Genomic DNA, 18,624 nt, shown 5'->3' on the forward strand with positions numbered 1-18,624 from the left:
TATCAAAGTTGTTATTTTTTACATAGAAAAAACATTGAGTGGAGGGTGTGCTCTCTTTTTTATTTTGCTCGTGCAAAGGTTGACTAGTGATCATTTCATTTCAAGCTACCACTTTACCTCATATAACTTGTGCTATCACACGGTTTCCTAGTTTGCGTCCAATGACGTGCGATGAGGTGAGGCAGCACCTTTCCTGTCATACTAACGTATACGCCAGAATTTTGACTGTATAAAGTATATATTAATAAATCTCTGTGACACTCAGGGTAAGTGTCACGTGCAGTTCAATTTGCTGGTAAGTATCTAGGCTGGGTTCAGGTAAGGGTTATAGGTTCTACAGGTCTCTATTTCCTCTCGGTTTCCTTTCATGGGTTGAGAAAAAAAGTCTCCTCATGGAAACAGGTTATTATACAGCATGATCACAGTACAATTCAAACTACAATTTACACAGACAATAACTACACAATCTGTCTGTTGGATTTTTATTAAACGGGAATGCTTCTGTAAAAGCTTTTTCCTCTGTAAGAATTTAAAAGAAATGATCACAAGCCACAATATGTATATCATTTTTAAAGTAGAATCCTCTGTTATACCTTTACATACATCAGGTAAAAATTACAATGTATGCATACTCTCCAACACAACTTTGCCAAAAATTGGTACAAATAAGTGACAATTTTAACAATCTTAAATACACAAACAAAAATTGTCAGTCACCTAAGAATTACTCTGCAATCTGGGCCCCATTAATTAAAACCTCAGTTCAAATTAATTAATTTTACAGTGCACTTTGCTGCCAGAGTTAGTCTCTCCAGATTAGTTGTTAATAGTCCTGAATGATTGAGGGAGGTCATTCCGAGTTGTTCGCTCGCAAGGCGATTTTAGCAGAGTTGCTCACGCTAAGCCGCCGCCTACTGGGAGTGAATCTTAGCATCTTAAAATTGCGAACGAAGTATTCGCAATATTGCGATTACACACCTCGTAGCAGTTTCTGAGTAGCTTCAGACTTACTCGGCATCTGCGATCAGTTCAGTGCTTGTCGTTCCTGGTTTGACGTCACAAACACTCCCAGCGTTCGCCCAGACACTCCTCCGTTTCTCCGGCCACTCCTGCGTTTTTTCCGGAAACGGTAGCGTTTTTTCCCACACACCCATAAAACGGCCTGTTTCCGCCCAGAAACACCCATTTCCTGTCAATCACACTACGATCGCCTGAGCGAAGAAAAAGCCGTGAGTAAAAATCCTAACTTCATAGCAAATTTACTTGGCGCAGTCGCAGTGCGGACATTGCGCATGCGCACTAAGTGGAAAATCGCTGCGATGCGATGAAATTTACCGAGCGAACAACTCGGAATGAGGGCCGAGGTACGGGAGGTATGAAGGGATGAAATCAAGCTAGTACTCTCTAGGGGATCTGGTATTTAGGTCGACAGCACTTAGGTTGACACTCATTAGATTGTCCACTATTGGTCGACATGAATTATGTCGACATGATCTTTAGGTCAACATGGTCACTAGGTCGACGTGGCAAAGATCGACACGTGAAAAGGTCGACATGAGTTTTTCACATTTTTGTTTTAATTTTTGAAAACTTTTTCATACTCTACGATCCACGTGGATTACGATTGGGAATAGTAACCTGTTCTGAGTGCAATGGTAGCGGAGCGAGGCAACTTGTTCGAAGCGCGCGAGCCATGCGAGGGGACACGGTGCACTAATTGGGATTCCTGGTCACTCTACAAAGAAAACACCATTTTAAAAAAAATTCAGGTCGACCTTTTCCATGTTGACCTAATGACCGCGTCGACCTATTTCATGTGTCGACCTAGTCACTGTCGACCAATAGTGGTCGACCTAATGACTGCTGACCAAGTTACTGTCAACCCAACGAACTACACAGCGGTCTAGCTAGGGAATAATGTTGTTCTTTCCTGACTGGAACAATTAGCTTTCTCTGTAACAAGCTCCTCCTTTAGCATCTATGTTTCATCCTTGGTGCCCTGTTAATTTATTCAAAGCTCAGCAATGCTGCTGTGGATATTTCTATCTGAAGATAATCCTTGCTGGGTTCAGGCATTGTTCCCTCAGTACTAGCTAACTTATAGTTTCAGCCTGCTGGTAGGCATACACTGATCACAATGATACATCAGTTGTCTGTCCCTGGATAATTGGCATGTACTGTACTATGCAATGCAACATAAAAATAAGATTTTACTTACCGGTAAATCTATTCCTCGTAGTCCGTAGAGGATGCTGGGACTCCGTAAGGACCATGGGGAATAGACGGGCTCCGCAGGAGATAGGGCACTTTAAGAAAGCTTTGGACTCTGGGTGTGCACTGGCTCCTCCCTCTATGCCCCTCCTCCAGACCCCAGTTAGGGAAACTGTGCCCAGAGGAGATGGACAGTACGAGGAAGGATTTTTGTAAATCTAAGGGCGAGATCCATACCAGCCACACCAATCACACCGTATAACTTGTGATAAACTACCCAGTTAACAGTATGAACAACAACATAGCCACGGTTCAACCAATAAACTATAACATAACCCTTATGTAAGCAATAACTATATACAAGTCTTGCAGAAGAAGTCCGCACTTGGGACGGGCGCCCAGCATCCTCTAGGGACTACGAGAAATAGATTTACCGGTAAGTAAAATCTTATTTTCTCTAACGTCCTTGAGGATGCTGGGACTCCGTAAGGACCATGGGGATTATACCAAAGCTCCCAAACAGGCGGGAGAGTGCGGATGACTCTGCAAGACCCATTGAGCAAACAGGAGGTCCTCCTCAGCCAGGGTATCAACTTATAGAACTTTGCAAAGGTGTTCGACCCCGACCAAGTAGCTGCTCGGCACAACTGTAATGCCAAGACCCCTCGGGCAGCCGACCAAGAAGAGCCCACTTTCCTAGTGGAATGGGCCTTAACCGATTTCGGTAACGGCAATCCTGCCGTAGAATGCGCCTGCTGAATCGTGTTACAGATCCAGCGAGCAATAGTCTGCTTTGAAGCAGGAGCGCCAACCTTGTTGGCCGCATACAGAACAAACAGAGCTTCAGTCTTCCTGATTCTAGCCGTTCTGGTCACATAAATCTTCAAAGCCCTGACCACATCCAGGGACTCGGAATCCTCCAAGTCCCGTGTAGCCACAGGCACGACAATAGGTTGGTTCATATGAAAAGATGAGACCACCTTTGGCAGAAATTGAGGACGAGTCCTCAACTCTGCCCTATCCACGTGAAAAAGCAAGTATGGGCTTTTATGTGATAAAGCCGCCAATTCTGAAACACGTCTAGCCGAAGCTAAGGCCAACAACATGACCACTTTCCACGTGAGGTATTTCAACTCCACAGTTTTGAGTGGTTCAAACCAAGGTGACTTGAGGAAACGTAACACCACGTTAAGATGCCAAGGCGCCACCGGAGGCACAAAGGGAGGCTGAATATGCAGCACCCCCTTCACAAAAGTCTGTACTTCAGGAAGAGAGGCTAATTCTCTTTGAAAGAAAATGGATAAGGCCGAAATTTGGACCTTTATGGACCCTAATTTTAGGCCCAAAGTCACTCCTGTTTGAAGGAAGTGAAGCAGACGGCCCAAATGGAACACCTCTGTAGGAGCAGCTCTGGCCTCACACCAAGAAACATATTTCCGCCATATACGGTGATAATGTTTTAACGTCACGTCTTTCCTAGCCTTGATCAGGGTAGGAATGACTTCCTCCGGAATTCCTTTTTCCGCTAGGATCCGGCGTTCAACCGCCATGCCGTCAAACGCAGCCGCAGTAAGTCTTAGAACAGACAGGGCCCCTGCCGCAGCAGGTCCTGCCTTAGAGGAAGAGGCCAGGGATCTTCTGTGAGCAACTCTTGCAGCTCCGGATACCAAGTCGGAACAATGAGGATTGTTCTGACCCTGCTCATTCTTATTATTCTCAACACTTTGGGTATGAGAGGAAGAGGAGGAAACACATAGACCGATCTGAACACCCAAGGTTTCACCAGAGCATCTACCGCTACCGCCTGAGGATCCCTTGACCTGGCACAATACCGCTTTAGCTTTTTGTTGAGACGGGATGCCATCATGTCGATTTGAGGCAGTCCCCATCGATACGTGATCTGTGCGAAGACTTCTTGATGAAGTCCCCACTCTCCCGGATGCAGGTCGTGCCTGCTGAGGAAGTCCGCCTCCCAGTTGTCCACCCCCGGGATGAACACTGCTGATAGTGCGCTTACATGGCCTTCCGCCCAGCGTAGAATCCTGGTCGCTTCTGCCATGGCCACTCTGCTCCTTGTTCCGCCTTGCCGGTTTATATGAGCCACTGCCTTGACGTTGTCCGACTGAATCAGAACCAGTTTTCTCCGAAGCAATTCCTCCGCTTGAAACAGGGCGTTGTATATGGCCCTCAACTCCAGGACGTTGATGTGGAGACAAGTCTCTAGGTTTGACCATAGACCTTGGAAATTTCTTCCCAGTGTTACTGCTCCCCAGCCTCGGAGGCTTGCGTCCGTGGTCACCAGGACCCAGTCCTGAATGCCGGACCTGCGACCCTCTAGCAGGTGAGCACAGTTCAGCCACCACAGGAGAGATACCCTGGTCCTGGGAGACAGGGTGATCCTTTGATGCTTTCGTAAATGGGACCCGGACCACTTGTCCAAGAGGTCCCATTGAAAGGTCCTCGCATGGAACCTGCCGAAAGGGATGGCCTCGTATGAAGCCACTATCTTCCCCAGGACCCGTGTGCAATGATGCACTGAAACCTTTTTTGGTTTTAATAGGTTCCTGACCATGGCTATGAGCTCCTGAACCTTTTCGATCGGAAGAAAAACCTTTTTCTGGTCTGTGTCTAGAATCAGGCCCAAAAAGGTCAGACGCGTTGTAGGGACTAGCTGGGACTTCGGTATATTGAGAATCCAGCCGTGTATCTGCAACGTCTTCATGGACAGAGACACGCTGTCCAGCAACTTCTCCCGAGATCTTGCCTTTATGAGGAGATCGTCCAAGTATGGGATAATTGTGACCCCCTGCCTGCACAGGAGCACCATCATTTCCGCCATTACCTTGGTGAAAATCCTCGGGGCCGTGGAAAGCCCAAACGGCAACGTCTGAAATTGGTAGTGACAGTCCTGCACTGCAAATCTCAGGAACGCCTGATGAGGGGGGAATATCGGAACATGAAGGTATGCATCCTTTATGTCCAGGGACACCATCCAATCCCCCCCCCCTCCAGGCTGGCGATGACCGCCCTGAGTGATTCCATCTTGAACTTGAACCTCTTCAAGTACAGGTTCAGAGATTTTAAGTTTAAAATGGATCTGACCGAACCGTCCGGTTTCGGAACCACAAACAGGGTCGAGTAATATCCCTCTCCTTGCTGGAGATGAGGAACTGTGACAATCACCTGTTGAATATACAATTTTTGGATTGCCGCCAACACTAGCTCCCTCTCTGACGGGGAAGTCGGCAGAGCCGATTTGAAAAACCGGCGAGGAGGCAAGTCTTTGAATTCCAGCCTGTATCCCTGAGAAACAATCTCTAATGCCCAGGGATCCACCTGCGATTGAACCCAGACGTGGCTGAAAAACCGAAGACGAGCCCCCACTAGATCTGCCTCCCCCCGGGAAGCCCCAGCGTCATGCGGTGGACTTTGCAGAGGCAGGGGAGGACTTTTGCTCTTGGGAACTAGCTGTGTGCAGCTTCTTTCCCCTACCTTTCCCTCTGGCAACAAAGGACGATCCCCGTACCTTTTTGTTTTTATTGGAACGAAAGGACTGCATTTGATAATGCGGTGCCTTTTTTGTATGCTGCGGGGGGACATAAGGTAAGAAATTCGACTTACCAGCCGTAGCCGTAGAGACAAGGTCCGAGAGGCCGTCTCCAAACAACTCCTCCCCTTTGTAAGGCAAGGACTCCATATGCCGCTTTGAACCGGCATCTCCCGTCCACTGTCGGGTCCACAAGAGCCGCCTAGCAGAAATAGACATAGCATTTATTCTGGAGCTTAATAAACAAATATCTCTCTGAGCATCTCTCATATACAAGGCAGCATCTCTGATATGCTCTATGGTCATTTGAATAACATCCCTATCTAAGGTGTCAATCTCCGTAGATAAGGAATCTGCCCATGCCACAACCGCACTACAAACCCAGGCCGACGCCATAGCCGGTGAATGAGTGTAAAATGTGCTTCAAGGTAATTTCCTGCCTGCGGTCAGCAGGTTCCTTGAGGGAAGCCGTATCCTGAGAAGGCAGTGCCACCTTTTTGGACAAGCGTGTCAGCGCCTTGTCTACTTTAGGCGAAGATTCCCAGCGTATCCTATCAGTTTGTGGAAAAGGATACGCCATAAGAATCCTTTTGGGAACTTGTGGTCTCCTATCCGGAGATTCCCAAGCCTTTTCGCACAATTCACTTAGTTCAAATGAGGATGGAAAGGTGACTTCAGGCTTTTTCCCTTTATACATGTGTACCCTCGTGTCAGGGACCGGGGGTTCTTCAGTAATATGCAAAACCTCTTTAATGGCAATAATCATGTACCGAATACCTTTTGCCACCTTCGGCTGTAATTTTGCATCTTCATAGTCGACACTAGAGTCAGTATCTGTGTCGGTATCTGTGTCATCGATCTGGATATGGTGCGCTTCTGAGACCCCGAAGGGCCTGGCGCCACAGGGACAGGCATGGACTGGCTACCTGACTGATCCCTAGCTTCTGCCTTGTGTAACCTTTTATGCAATAGATTAACATTTGCATTCAAGACATTCAGCATATCCACCCATTCCGGTGTCGGCGTTGCCCACGGCGACATGACATTCAAGCACTCCCCCTCCACATTAAGCGAGCCTTCCTCGTCAAACATGTCGACACACGCATACCGACACACCTCACACACACAGGGAACCCCTTTTTGAAGACAGTATCCCTGTCAAGGCCCTTTGGAGAGACAGAGAGAGAGTATGCCAGCACACACCCCAGCGCAATAACCCTGGAGACCAACACAAAATGTTTTTCCCCAGCAGCGCTGTATAACATGTTATCCGCCAATTATGTGCCCCCCCCTCTCTTTTAAACACCCCTTCTCCGTGTGTAAGCAGGGGAGAGTCCGGGGAGCTTCCTCTCAGCGGTGCTGTGGAGAGAAAATGGCGCTGGTGAGTGCTGAGGGAGAAGCCCCGCCCCCTCGGCGGCGGGCTTCTGTCCCGCTCAAACTTACAAAAATAGGGCGGGGACTCTTTTATATACATGTACAGTGCCCACCTGTACATGTATATTGTCTTTTGCCATAAGAGGTGTTTATATTGCTGCCCAGGGCGCCCCCCCCAGCACCCTTAAAGTGACCGGAGTGTGTGAGGTGTATGGGAGCAATGACGCACAGCTGCAGTGCTGTGCGTTACCTCCGTGAAGCTGAATGTTTCTGCCGCCTGACGACTTCTGTCTTCTGTTCTTCTAGTTCTGTGAGGAGAACGGCGGCGCGGCTCCGGGGGTGGACGCCCAGTAAGAACCTGCGTTCACCCCCTCTGGAGCTAATGGTGTCCAGTAGCCGAGGAAGCAGAGCCTATCTTAGACAAGAAGGTCTGCTCCTCTCTCCTCAGTCCCTCGATGCAGGGAGCCTGTTGCCAGCAGTGCTCCCTGTGAAAAAGTAGAAAAAGTAGAGAAAAAATCCAAAAAAAATGCTTTTAGGCAGAGAACTCAGGAGAGCTCTCTGCAGTGCACCCATCCTGCTCTGGGCACAGTGTAAAACTGGGGTCTGGAGGAGGGACATAGAGGGAGGAGCCAGTGCACACCCAAAGCTTTCTTAAAGTGCCCTATCTCCTGCGGAGCCCGTCTATTCCCCATGGTCCTTACGGAGTCCCAGCATCCTCAAGAACGTTAGAGAAATACAGTTTTACTGTAGATAAGCAGTGTAACAGCTTGTGGCTATCTTTTTCTGTGGTATCCACTCTCAGAAACAATGTATGCAGCTAAAATGTCTATAGTAAGGCTGAAATGACTCTCCTTGGGTCTCTCTGGTAGTGTAATAGTCAATACTGAGGGTCTAGCAGTGGCACTAGATTTATGCACTGTCCAACTCCTCACTGTCCCTAAACTGCTGGACTACAGCACTATGAATTAATTGCAAATAAAGATTGGGGAAGTAACTGCTAAAAGCCTGCTTCCGGTGAATGTTCCTGGGTATGAGAGTTGCAATTAAAGGTTTCTCACAAGCTCCTGCACACTGTATCAGCATCCCTTCTCTTATAAATGCATCTCTTTTCCTTCTGTGCAATGGGGAACAGCCTCCTGTCCGCCCACCACTGTCACTATCTAGCTGGCAGCCGCCTCTGGTCTGCCCCTGTAGGTGAGGATAGTTACATCACCACACTCCACAGGCCAGCTCCAGCAATAGAAACTCCACCTCAGCTCCGCCCCATTCAGTGCATGCCAGCTGCGTTCACTGGAAGCTGTGGAAATGCTGAGGGAGGCTCCCACTGCTCCCCGAATGCCATTTCTCTAACTTCGGTCATCGGGGACAATGATCTTTACAGGTATCCTTCGCAGAACCTCCTCACACCAGACCAGCCACTGACCTGGGGACTCAGTTCCTCATGCTGTTTCTGAGCTGTGTGCAGCTTCCTTTAGTAAAATCCTCCACTGCACGCTAGCTACTGAAGCAAGTCTTTCCACATAAAAGCTGTCTTTGATAGAAGGCAATGCTAGCATGAGTATAGTGCCACTGGCGTTTCTGTCATGGGTGCAATGTGTACAGTGTACACTGGGTCCAGGGGGGCCCACACCGCACACACTACACCCATGTTGTTTTAATACTTACCTTTACCGAAGTCCCACGACTAGAGCTGCCCAATGCTGGAGCCTGCGACACCTTGGAGAGGAGGGAGCCCACCCGGAGTCTGTACACTTACAGATGGAGCCATGCTAGTCGTGACTATGCGCGCCCGGGCGCCAAGAGTGTTCCTGTCTGCATGGGCGCGCACACCCGCGGGGGAGATGCGCCCCATTCTCTTGAATGGAGAGCGTCTCCGTCCACGCGCCCAGGCAGAGACGCTCTGAATGGGAGCGTCGCTGTGCACTCCCGGCATGACTAGGCGGACGGATCGCCTAGTCACGCCGGGAGTGCTCGTTTGCGATGGATCCACCTCGAATGAGCGCAGCTTCATCTGTATAGTGCATTCTTTTATGTCCACAGTTTAATGCACCAGAATACAAGAAAACCCCCCTGGGTCTATGTAGCCACTAGTGGGGTGCCACATATCTTCTTTATATTATTCTAATAATTTACCTCACTGCACATCCCTGTTCATGTCTCCTACAGCCAATCCACACATGCAGCCATCGGCTTATACAGTATGTGTCACTAACTAAAGGTATTTCATAGGAACTGCATCATCTAGGCTCCTACAGGAAATAGGTCTTTGCTGACTGTATACTGTAGCTCCACACCCTCCTCCTCCTTCCCCCACCCTCGGTTTCCCACATGGATGGCTAGGCCCACGGTCTCTTAGCCCTCCTTCTAGATTGTAGATCAGTCATCTACCCCCATTGTCTCGTGTCTGTCCATATTCCGCCCTCTGTGTAAATCCTATTAGGCTTTCTGCTTACCATGTGATTTGGTAGAAATAAATGTATTCATTCTGCATAACTATTTTGCTCATACTGTATCCGTTTTGAATGACTTCTTATCCTTAATTCTATCTGCCATGTGATTTGAATGAAATGGCATCAATTAATTTTTATTCTGCATAACTGTAATTTTCCCGAATGTTTTCATGTGAATAATGTCTGATATGTGATGAATTTGGTCTTTCATGGTATCCTAGTACTCTTTATTTTTTGACATATCTGTATTACTTTGTACGCTGCTGTGAAATCTATGCCACTTTATCAATAAGCTTTGACGATGATCGTGATGATATAGGTATATATTTATATCTGGTAACATTGGACTAATTCAGAAATGTATTCAACAATGTCCAGCTCCAGACTCTTGAGAACTGCTGCTTGTTCATCTACTGACGGAAATGATCATCCAGCTCCATAAAGATCTGCCCTAGTGCTTGAGTAGATACAGAGAACAAGCACTGAACCCACTGCATTTTTGTGGCTGTTCAGACCTCCGTGTGGTTTGTCTGCGGCTCTGCTCTCGCAGATGGTTTTTTCATCCCGTGGTTACCTTTCCTGGCTCCTCGTTAACCCCTCTACTGTTGGGAACATGCCAGCTATGGATTGCCAGGCAAAAGAAATGCCTACATGGCTGGACCTGCTGGTTGTGGGATTTCTATATAAAACACAGAAAGAAGCTACTCCCTGCTCTTAAGCACCTAGAAGCCAGTGATCCAGCAGATGGGTTTGTATAATGTACAGTATAACGGAAGAGTGAACATTTCCAGCACTCAGTAGGGCATGAGACTAAAAATCCCAAGGTGAGCACTGTGATAGATATTCAGTATTACTCTACAGCAAGAAAATGATGCAAAATGAACGTAGTAAGGAGATCAATTAAAAATACAGTGCAGTTTAGCATCTCCCTATTGAAAGTAATGTATACAGATATTTAACATGGAGCAGATACTGTAAATTAAGCAATGTATATAGTGGTGCAGCATTTTTCTGTTTACGATAATATACCTACTTTCCATCTCACACATTTTATATTCCCATAACGAGAAGAGCACATTTATTATGGGTATTGGAGCTAGTGCAGTTATAGTGCTTTGTGCAACCTTAGAAGGATTGTGCGCAGTGGCGTAAGTTCATACCAAGTGCCCGGAGGCAATATAGATTGTGGTGTCCCCCCCTACCTACAGCACTAGTGACCCCCATATACTATTGACAGCATCGGTCTCCCACATATTCTACCAACAGCATCAATCACCCCCAGATACTACAGACAGCATCAGTGACCCACAGATACTACAGACAGCATTAGTGACCCACAGATACCATCACTGACCCTCAGATACTACAGGCAGCATCAGTGACCCCAGATACTATAGACAGCATCAGTGACCCCCAGATTCTACAGTTAGCATTATTGATCCCCAGATACCACAGACAGATTAAGTGAACCCCAGATACTACAGACATATTCATCTGTGTGGAGTTTCCTCACTGGACTTAGACAATTTGTTACGATCGCTCCCTGCCGGCATTCTGGCAGCCGGGATCCCAGCGCTGGTATGCTGACCGCCAAGATACCGGCCACCGGTCACCCATCCCCAATGTGTGGCAGATTGTATGAAGTTATGGCCTGTGAGCAGGGGTAGAGGGTGTGGGATGACAGGCTGTGACTCTGAGGCAGAGGTTTTGGGGTGATGATATGAATGGGGGAGAGATGGGCATGGAAAAAATACAATAAAAAGCCAATTTAACCCCTCCACAGATCAAAAATATACTCATCATTGGGGGTACAGGGCGACACACACACATAGGTAGAGGGTGTACAGTGTGTCATACATGGGTGTATTGGGAGCACAGGGTGTCACACACACAGGTGTAGGCGGTGTAAACTGTGTCATACACGGGGGGTATGGGGGTACAAAATGTCAAAACACAGGGTAGGGGGGTACAGGGTGACACACAAAGGTAGAGGGTACAGGGTGTCAAACAACGGGGAAGGGGAGGTACAGGGGGAACAAGGTGTAACACACAGGGATAGGGGAGTACAGGGGGTCACTCACACACACAGTGGTAGGGGTAGAGGGCGGTAACACACAGGGGTGCGGGGGAGGTGGGTACAGGACTACCCAGTCACTCACCACGCTGTGTCCAATCTCAGCCTTGCAAAGGGTGAGCTGCATGGTGTCATTGAGGGCGGCCCACGGATCTAGGTGCACGTTGAAGAGGAGGCCAGCGGCAGGAGGATCCACGTTGGACGCGGAGTTCACCAAGTGCCAGCTGTTATGCTGTCCCATGGTGCCGCTCGGCCGGTAGTGTGAGGAGGAGTTGAGGACAGAGGAGGCCCACCTCTGCTTCACTGCAGCTGCTGGAGGAGGGAGGGTGCCGGGGCTGCTCGGGAGGAGGGCGGCAGCTTAGTAATGTGTCCTGCCAGCAGCCGCCCAAACGGAGCAGCATGTTTATACTTGTCAGCCAGCCGAGCCTCGCTCAGCACCTGTGCTGTTGCCGGTACTCCCTCCCGCCGCACAGCTGTCCTGCCAGCTGCTGGCCGATCTCAGCTGAGACGGACAGCTCAGATCATTGCAGAGTCGCCGGCAGGTGCCCCTGCCCCACGAACCACTATCACTCTAAGCAGATCCGGACCATAGGCAGTGCAAATGCCTACAGTAGTTTGCCTATGCCCAGCTATTCTGTGACAGCGGTGGCACGGCAGCGGTGACTGGATCTCGGAACTCTGCTGCTTTGAGACAGCAGCAGCGGCATGTGCGCAACACGGTCAGCGCCAGTTAAACACACAGCGGTTATAGATGGATGCATTTATGGATTCATCTATAACCTCAGTGCCTGCTCGTCTGTGCCCCCCTGATGGCTAACGCCCGGCGACAAATGTCTCCATTGCCTCTGGGAGTTACGCCATTGATTGTGCGTGTGAAGGAAAATGTGCATGTAGAAAAAGGTCAAAGGAGTCAGGTTCAGGGGTGTTTCTAGAGAGGACGAGGATTCGTCTGGCCCCCTCCTCTCTAGCCACCAGTGCTGTATAGCTCTGGGCACTAGGGTCCCTAGGGGACCCTAGCGCTGTTACAGTGCCTAGAGCGCATGCGCAAATCACCGGGAAAATGGTGCAGCGGACATTTTCCCAGTGATTTTTCTACTGCGCATGCGTGAATCACTGGGAAAATGTCACAGCGCCATGGGATGCCAGAGGGTAAGTATTTAGATTAATAGGTGAAGGGTGTGCGGTGTGGCCCCACCTGGATCCCCGGGGGCCGTGTGCACCGCACACACTGGACCCATTATAAATACACCAGTGGTCGGGTTGTAAAACACAGCACTTCTTAGTGTGTTTGTGCTCGATTTTTAAAAGGGCAATGCTTTTACTAGCAAGACTCAGCTAGTAAGCATTGCCCTTTACTCCATGTACCATGGAGTATTTGTAAATAAACTCCAATATGTCACGTCAAAGTCTGTCTGTTGTTATTTTAAGAGCACCCATTTCATTTATTTCAATTTGTCACCTAATATACTATACTATTTAGATACTCTTTAAATTAATCATAATAGTAAGAGGGCATTGAAACTGGCTTTATTATGTCTTATTTTTGTGTGACCATATTATACACAATGGGGGTCATTCCAACCCATTTGCACGCAGCGGTTCTTTGCTGCTGTGCGAACGGGTCGGAAATGCGGATGCGCGGCGTTCGTGGTGACGATCATCGCCGGGCAACAATGCCGCCAACGACAAATGTGATCGCAGCGGCGATCACAAGAAGATGGACAGGCGGGAGGCGTTCCGTGGCGGATACTCACCGTTTCCAGCCATTTTCGGGGAGTGGTAAGAGAAACGCAGGCGTGTCCAAGAGAACGGAGGGCGGAAGTCTGACGTCACAGCCGGGATCTTCGTCGCTGGATCTGTCGCACTGGGTAAGTAGCTGCAGGGCTAGTCTTGTTTTGAGTGAAACTTTTTTAGCATAGCAGGGCTGCATAAGCGTTCTCAGCCCTGCTATGCTAAAATACACCCCCCCATAGGCAGAGATTATTTGATCGCACAGGCAGCAAAAAGTTGCTTGGTGTGATCAACTCGGAATGACCCCCAATACACTTGTACTGTAAATGTGATTTGCTGAATTGTGAGTGTGGCAGGTATGTTTAAGAAAAACAGGTTCTTTTATAATGAGAAAAGTGCTCCATATCCCCCCCTCCACACACACACACACACACACACACACACACACACACACACACACACACACACACACACACACACACACACACACACACACACACACACACACACACACACACACACACGCTAGAAATTAATTCCCCCCTAATAGCACTTTTCCGTCAGTGGTTCTCAGTTTACTAAAACCATGGGCCAAATGTAACAGAGTGAGAGTTTCAGAAAGTGAGAGATTTGGTAAGGTTTTTCAGGTTTTTTTTTAATGTGGCAATCATTTACACTACAAAACCAGGTTAATCTTGCTGTGTAAATGATTGCCACTTTAAAAAAAACTGCAAAACCTTACCAAATCTCTCACTTTTTGAAACTCTCACTCTATTACATTCGGCCCCGTCTGTTAAACCGTGATGAAGCCTTTTTATTCGAGTGCATAACTAGGCACATTCACACAAGTACGAGACAGCTGGCCAATCCACGTACTCCTATTAAAATATGCAACACATTACCCACGTGAATACAGCCATGTTCGCATGTAAAATCCATACTAGTTGCCTAAAATAAGAATTTACTTACCGATAATTCTATTTCTCATAGTCCGTAGTGGATGCTGGGGACTCCGAAAGGACCATGGGGAATAGCGGCTCCGCAGGAGACTGGGCACAAAGTAAAAGCTTTAGGACTAGCTGGTGTGCACTGGCTCCTCCCCCTATGACCCTCCTCCAAGCCTCAGTTAGGATACTGTGCCCGGACGAGCGTACACAATAAGGAAGGATTTTGAATCCCGGGTAAGACTCATACCAGCCACACCAATCACACCGTACAACTTGTGATCTGAACCCAGTTAACAGCATGATAACAGAAGGAGCCTCTGAAAAGATGGCTCACAACAACAATAACCCAATTTTTGTAACAATAACTATGTACAAGTAATGCAGACAATCCGCACTTGGGATGGGCGCCCAGCATCCACTACGGACTATGAGAAATAGAATTATCGGTAAGTAAATTCTTATTTTCTCTAACGTCCTAGTGGATGCTGGGGACTCCGAAAGGACCATGGGGATTATACCAAAGCTCCCAAACGGGCGGGAGAGTGCGGATGACTCTGCAGCACCGAATGAGAGAACTCCAGGTCCTCCTCAGCCAGGGTATCAAATTTGTAGAATTTAGCAAACGTGTTTGCCCCTGACTAAGTAGCTGCTCGGCAAAGTTGTAAAGCCGAGACCCCTCGGGCAGCCGCCCAAGATGAGCCCACTTTCCGTGTGGAATGGGCTTTTACAGATTTTGGCTGTGGCAGGCCTGCCACAGAATGTGCAAGCTTAATTGTACTACAAATCCAACGAGCAATCGTCTGCTTAGAAGCAGGAGCACCCAGCTTGCTGGGTGCATACAGGATAAACAGCGAATCAGATTTTCTGACTCCAGCCGTCCTGGAAACATATATTTTCAGGGCCCTGACTACGTCCAGCAACTTGGAATCCTCCAAGTCCCTAGTAGCCGCAGGCACCACAATAGGCTGGTTTAAGTGAAATGCTGAAACCACCTTAGGAAGAAATTGAGGACGAGTCCTCAATTCTGCCCTGTCCGTATGAAAAATTAGGTAAGGGCTTTTATAGGATAAAGCCGCCAATTCTGAGACACGCCTGGCTGAAGCCAGGGCTAACAGCATTACCACTTTCCATGTGAGATATTTTAAGTCCACAGTGGTGAGTGGTTCAAACCAATGTGATTTTAGGAATCCCAAAACTACATTGAGATCCCAAGGTGCCACTGGAGGCACAAAAGGAGGCTGTATATGCAGTACTCCCTTGAAAAACGTCTGAACTTCAGGAACAGAAGCCAGTTCTTTTTGGAAGAATATTGACAGGGCCGAAATTTGAACCTTAATGGACCCTAATTTGAGGCCCATAGACAGTCCTGTTTGCAGGAAATGCAGGAAACGACCCAGTTGAAATTCCTCTGTAGGGGCCTTCCTGGCCTCGCACCACGCAACATATTTACGCCAAATACGGTGATAATGTTGTATGGTTACATCCTTCCTGGCTTTGATCAGGGTAGGGATGACTTCATCCGGAATGCCTTTTTCCTTCAGGATCCGGCGTTCAACCGCCATGCCGTCAAACGCAGCCGCGGTAAGTCTTGGAACAGACATGGTCCCTGCTGGAGCAGGTCCTTTCTTAGAGGTAGAGGCCACGGGTCTTCCGTGAGCATCTCTTGAATTTCCGGGTAACAAGTCCTTCTTGGCCAATCCGGAGCCACGAGTATAGTCTTTACTCCTCTCCTTCTTATGATTCTCAGTACTTTTGGTATGAGAGGAAGAGGAGGGAACACATACACTGACTGGTACACCCACGGTGTTACCAGAGCGTCCACAGCTATTGCCTGAGGGTCCCTTGACCTGGCGCAATATCTGTCCAGTTTTTTGTTGAGGCGGGACGCCATCATGTCCACCTTTGGTTTTTCCCAACGGTTCACAATCATGTGGAAGACTTCTGGGTGAAGTCCCCACTCCCCCGGGTGAAGATCATGTCTGCTGAGGAAGTCTGCTTCCCAGTTGTCCACTCCCGGAATGAACACTGCTGACAGTGCTATCACATGATTCTCCGCCCAGCGAAGAATCCTTGCCACTTCCATCATTGCCCTCCTGCTTCTTGTGCCGCCCTGTCTGTTTATGTGGGCGACTGCCGTGATGTTGTCCGACTGGATCAACACCGGCTGACCCTGAAGCAGAGGTCTTGCCTGACTTAGGGCATTGTAAATGGCCCTTAGTTCCAGGATATTTATGTGAAGTGACGTTTCCATGCTTGACCACAAGCCCTGGAAATTTCTTCCCTGTGTGACTGCTCCCCAGCCTCTCAGGCTGGCATCCGTGGTCACCAGGACCCAATCCTGAATGCCGAATCTGCGGCCCTCTAGGAGATGAGCACTCTGTAACCACCACAGGAGAGACACCCTTGTCCTTGGAGACAGGGTTATCCGCTGATGCATTTGAAGATGCGATCCGGACCATTTGTCCAGCAGATCCCACTGAAAAGTTCTTGCGTGGAATCTGCCGAATGGAATCGCTTCGTAAGAAGCCACCATCTTTCCCAGGACCCTTGTGCATTGATGTACTGACACTTGGCCTGGTCTTAGGAGGTTCCTGACTAGGTCGGATAACTCCTTGGCTTTCTCCTCCGGGAGAAACACCTTTTTCTGTACTATGTCCAGAATCATCCCTAGGAACAGCAGACGTGTCGTCGGAATCAGCTGTGATTTTGGAATATTTAGAATCCATCCGTGCTGTCGTAGTACTACTTGAGATAGTGCTACTCCGACCTCTAACTGTTCTCTGGACCTTGCCCTTATCAGGAGATCGTCCAAGTAAGGGATAATTAAGACGCCTTTTCTTCGAAGAAGAATCATCATTTCGGCCATTACCTTGGTAAAGACCCGGGGTGCAGTGGACAATCCAAACGGCAGCGTCTGAAACTGATAGTGACAGTTCTGTACCACAAACCTGAGGTACCCTTGGTGAGAAGGGCAAATTGGGACATGGAGGTAAGCATCCTTGATGTCTAGAGACACCATATAGTCCCCTTCTTCCAGGTTCGCTATCACTGCTCTGAGTGACTCCATCTTGAACTTGAACCTTTTTATGTAAGTGTTCAAGGATTTCAGATTTAAAATAGGTCTCACCGAGCCGTCCGGCTTCGGTACCACAAACAGCGTGGAATAATACCCCTTTCCCTGTTGTAGGAGGGGTACCTTGATCATCACCTGCTGGGAATACAGCTTGTGAATGGCTTCCAATACCGCCTCCCTGTCGGGGAGAGACGTTGGTAAAGCAGACTTCAGGAACCGGCGAGGGGGAGACGTCTCGAATTCCAATTTGTACCCCTGAGATACTACTTGCAGGATCCAGGGGTCCACTTGCGAGTGTGCCCACTGCGCGCTGAAATTCTTGAGACGGGCCCCCACCGTGCCTGAGTCCGCTTGTAAGGCCCCAGCGTCATGCTGAGGACTTGGCAGAAGCGGGGGAGGGCTTCTGTTCGTGGGAAGAGGCTGTTTGCTGCAGTCTTTTTCCCCTTCCTCTGCCCCGGGGCAGATATGAGTGGCCTTTTGCCCGCTTGCCCTTATGGGGACGAAAGGACTGAGCCTGAAAAGACGGTATCTTTTTCTGCTGCGAGGTGACTTGGGGTAAAAAGGTGGATTTTCCAGCCGTTGCCGTGGCCACCAGGTCCGATAGACCGACCCCAAATAACTCCTCCCCTTTATACGGCAATACTTCCATATGCCATTTGGAATCCGCATCCCCTGACCACTGTCGCGTCCATAATCCTCTTCTGGCAGAAATGGACATCGCACTTACTCTTGATGCCAGAGTGCAAATATCCCTCTGTGCATCTCGCATATATAGAAATGCATCCTTTAAATGCTCTATAGTCAATAATATATTGTCCCTGTCCAGGGTATCAATATTTTCAGTCAGGGAATCCGACCAAGCCACCCCAGCACTGCACATCCAGGCTGAGGCGATTGCTGGTCGCAGTATAATACCAGTATGTGTGTATATACTTTTAAGGATATTTTCCAGCTTCCTATCAGCTGGTTCCTTGAGGGCGGCCGTATCAGGGGACGGTAACGCCACTTGTTTTGATAAGCGTGTGAGCGCCTTATCTACGCTAGGGGGTGTTTCCCAACGCGCCCTAACCTCTGGTGGGAAAGGGTATAATGCCAATAATTTTTTAGAAATTAGCAGTTTTTTATCGGGGGAAACCCACGCTTCATCACACACCTCATTTAATTCATCTGATTCAGGAAAAACTACGGGTAGTTTTTTCACACCCCACATAATACCC

The 18,624-nt window shown here is 48.5% G+C and overlaps 1 protein-coding gene across 2 annotated transcripts in view; it reads left to right on the plus strand.

Moving 5' to 3' along the window:
• Positions 1 to 18,624, plus strand: part of COL8A2 (collagen type VIII alpha 2 chain) — a 379,634-nt gene that overhangs the window by 260,258 nt on the left and 100,752 nt on the right. The window lies entirely within an intron of this gene.

This window comes from Pseudophryne corroboree, chromosome 2, assembly GCF_028390025.1.
Source record: "Pseudophryne corroboree isolate aPseCor3 chromosome 2, aPseCor3.hap2, whole genome shotgun sequence".
NCBI lineage: Eukaryota > Metazoa > Chordata > Amphibia > Anura > Myobatrachidae > Pseudophryne > Pseudophryne corroboree.